The following is a 4,292-nucleotide window of genomic DNA, read 5'->3' as shown; positions in this document are numbered from 1 at the left end:
TAGTGGTGATGCTTGCCTTTAATCCCAGCACCTGGGAGGCAGAGGCGAGAGGATCTCTGAGTTCCAGGGCAGGCAATGCTACACAGAGATACCCTGTCTCAAGAAACCAACAAACAAATCAACAAATAACAATAATAATAAAAACAAGTGAACACAAGTTAAAGGAAAGAACTAAGTCCACAGTGTTCCCATTTGAATTCGACAGGCACACTGGGCCACACACATCCACACACGTGTGTCATGCGTATACAATAATAATAACACACGAGAAGCTAAAAAAATCACAGATTTTTTTTACCCTATGCTATTTAAAAATGCTTATTTTGAATAACCAGTACACATGTAAAGTTACAGATTCTAATAGTTATAGACAAAAGGCTATAAAGTGAGAATAAAATATTCCTCTACCCACCCTCAGTTCCCTCTGACTCCGTGCACTGTGCTGGTGTCTTAGATTTCCTTCACAAAGATGCAGTGTATAGCAGGAGTCACAAGCACCTACTTCCTAGCAGTATCTTGTTTGCTATGCTTGCCATCTGTCCCTACCTTCTACTGCGTTTGGGAGGCTAGCAAGCTCAAAAGACAAACCCAAGACAATATCAGAATTCAGATCCCTGGGAGGCAGAGGCAGGCAGATTTCTGAGTCGAGGCCAACATGATCTACAGAGTGAGAGAGTTCCAGGACAGTCAGATCTACACAGAGACCACCACCACCTTCCTCCCAAATCCAAATTCCTGATGTCATTGGGTTTTCTCTACTTGGATGCGCTTGTTTTACCATTGTTTTTGAGCTAAAATAGGACAGTGGGGACAGAAGGTGTCATTCTGTTGGAGTGGGTTACAACAAGTGTCACGTGATTCAGCAGCATCTTTTGTTTTAGACACAGAGTCTCCCTGTGTTGTTCAGGATGACCTCCAACTCACATCCTCCTGCCTCAGTTCAGAGAGGGCACCTCCCATCCCCCAGCCAAATGTAGCATTTTGATAGTAGTGGAGGTGATGTGACTGTCGCACACAGTTGCTCGCCTCGCATGCTCAAGATTCCAGAGATGACGGCACAGGAGTCAACTCTGCACCTGGTCCTGCACTGCATTCTTTGGAAGTGACTGCAGGAGGCTTAGCTAAGTTTAGTTAATTAGTCAGCCAACAGTTCCAAGGCCGCCGAAACAAATTCTCTGCTTAGCCCAGAATAGATTATGTTCTTTACAACTGAACTGTGATAATTTTGATCTACAAGATGCATAAATACATTTGGCATGGTAAGCAGAATAATGCCTCCTCTGGTCTGTATCCTAATCTCTGGAAGCGGAGAATATGACATATTACATGGCCAGTGCAAATTTAGCTGGAATTAAGGTTGCTAAATTTAGCACCCTAGATTATTACAGTGGGCCTAAAATAATCCCAAGTGTCTTTCGGAGCAGCAGGAGGAGGCTGCTATGATGAGAAAAGCCTATCATACCACTCGGGAAGCTAAGGTAGGTGAATAGTAAGTTTATCCAGGGGCCTGGGAGGTAGCTCAGTTAGTAAAGTGCTTGCTACACACGCATGAGTACCCGAGTTTGATCCCCATCACACACATAAAAAGCCAGTGTGGTGTTACATACTTGAATTTCAACAGAGGGCAGGTAGACACGTGAAGATCCCACCAAGGGACCCTGTCTTAAACACCAAGATTGATGACTCCCGAGAAGTGATAGCTAGTGCTGCCCCCTGCCTTCCATGTGCACACATGCCAACACTCTACCCACACCCCCTACATAGATGTGAGCAAAGGAAGGCAGGGCACTGCTGGAGCAGGATAGAAGCTTGACAAAAGAGAGGCCATGTTGTTGGTTCCAAGGCTATAAAAAAGAGACAGAAGCCAAGGAATGTGAGCAGAGTCCCTAGAAGAAAAAGTGAAGTGAACTCCATTCAGAGTAAAGTTGAGTGTTGAGAAAGAGTTTGGAAGAAACGTCCTATCCTTTCCAAATCAGTTTTTACTTTTAATTCATCCATGTATTTATGAATTTTATGAAAAAAATTGGGTGTTCATGGTGACATATACCTGTTATGCCAGTATTTTGGAGGCTGAGGCAGGAAGATAAGAAATTCTGGAATACATAAACAAGAGAGTCTGTCTCAAGTAGGAAAAGAAAGAGTTCTAGGAAGTCAATGCCTACACTCTGCTCTATGAGGCAGGTCCTTGTTAATCACCACTGGGAAAATAAAGAAGCTCATAAAATTGGTAGCAATATTCCAGGAGCTCCCTAACCAGGCAAGGCCATTGGAAGCCTGGATCCTAGTCATCCACAGACCACTATTAAATTGTGCTTTAATTGTAGAAGACACGTTACTATGACTACAGGAGCATCAGAGCAGGTGTGAGTAACAAGAAACTGTGCTTTTCTCTACAATGTATGTGTGCATGATGATGTATGTGTATGAGTTTAGGTGTTTGCCCACCACAGCACACATGTGAGGGTCAGAGTACGGCCCGTGGGGTCAGCTCTCTCCTCTCACCATGTAGGGTCTGAAATTCAAACTCAGACTGTCAGTCTTGGTGGAAAGAACCGTGAGCCACTGAACCATGTCACCGCCCGCTACTTGTTTATTTTGTGTACGTGTGTGCTTGTGTTTATGTGTGTGAGTGAGCGTGAGTGCCGGTGCCCGTGAATACGCCGGTCACATGTGAATGCCACAAGTTTCCTTCTCAACCACTTCCCAATCTTGATTTTGGGGAGGAGTTTCTCACTAAACCCGGGGCTCACTGACTCAGCTATGCTAACTGGCCAGCAAGTCCAAGGGATCCTTCTGTCTCTTACGGCCTCAGCAATGGGCTTACAGGTATCACCGTAGAAGCCTCTTTTTAATATGGGTGCCAAGGATACAAAATAGGATCCACATTGATTACATGGCAAGCACTTTATCTACCGAGCCATTTCCCAGGCCCTTACAATTTAAGTAATAAAATTGGAATGATAATTTTAACAACAAATTTGCCTTTATTCTAACGCAACAGGATTTTAATCAATGATACTGACATTCAGCAATGATCATTTCTGCTAAAACTTGATTTTACCACTCCATCTGGAGTTTAGCCAAAGTGTGCATTTACTGGACTTCAAATGCTCAGCTGGGCTACTTCTCTGTTGAATATTGACATATGCCAGAACATGGATAGGATGGCGACATCAGCTCAGAGTTATACAAGACCATTTACTTTCTCTGCTACTGGCATTGAGTTTGTTTTTCTGTTTTGACTCATTTTGTCTTGCAGGGGCAAGTCCCCTTTGTTATTCTACACACTTAAAGCAGTTTACACTCTGATGGCCAGTCATCAGCAAGAGGAGATTCCAACACAACTGCGGATTACACACTGTGAAACAGTGAGGCTGGGTGTGGGGGTTCATGCGTGCAATTCTAGCACTCAAGAGGCTGAAGGAAGGAGAACCGCTGTGAATTCAAGGCCAGCCTAAGCTACTTATTGAGAATGGTCTCAAACCAACCTTATGTGTGTGTGTGTGTGTGTGTGTGTGTGTGTGTCCTGGAACTCGCTCTATAGGCCAGACTGGCCTCCACACACACACACACACACACACACACACACACACACACACGGATAAATATAGTAAAGTCCAGAAACTGACCAGTTATAAGCAGAATTAGGTATATGATATGGTAATTTATTTTATTCACTATTTACTTTTAGGTGTATGACTGTTTTGTCTGTATGCTTCTATGTGTGCTATGTGTGTGTTGTTCCTCAAAGGTCAGAAGAGGGTGTCAAGTCCTCTGGAACTGGGGTTGTAGGTGCCTGTGAGCCCCCATGTTGTTGCTGGAAACCGAAATTAGGCTCTCATGTTGTTGCTAGGAACAGAAACCAGGTCCTCTGCAAGAGCAGGAGGAGCTCTTAAACAATGGAGCCATCTCTCCAGTACCATGAGGTGACACACACATATATATGTGTGTGTATGTATGTATATGTATATATATATATATATATATATATATATATATATATATATATACACATATCTTCTCAAACACTATGAATCGGTAGTCACTGAGAAGAGAATAAAAAAGCTTAAGTACAATCTTGATCCATGTGCTCTCAAATCAAATCTAGAGGTATCACAACCTTATCTATAAAAAATGAACTGTATGTCTAGTTCCAGGGGATCTGGCCCCCTCCTTTGGCCGTGGAGGCACCTGCACTCATGTGCAGGCACACGCACACAGGCGTGCTGAATGTACACATAATTTTAAAAGGGGGAACTGAAGAGATGGCCAGAGGTTAAGAGTGCTTCCTG

Source organism: Microtus pennsylvanicus, chromosome 7, assembly GCF_037038515.1.
Source record: "Microtus pennsylvanicus isolate mMicPen1 chromosome 7, mMicPen1.hap1, whole genome shotgun sequence".
In the NCBI taxonomy this organism is placed as follows: Eukaryota; Metazoa; Chordata; class Mammalia; order Rodentia; family Cricetidae; genus Microtus; species Microtus pennsylvanicus.
Note: the sequence above shows the minus strand (reverse complement) of the source record.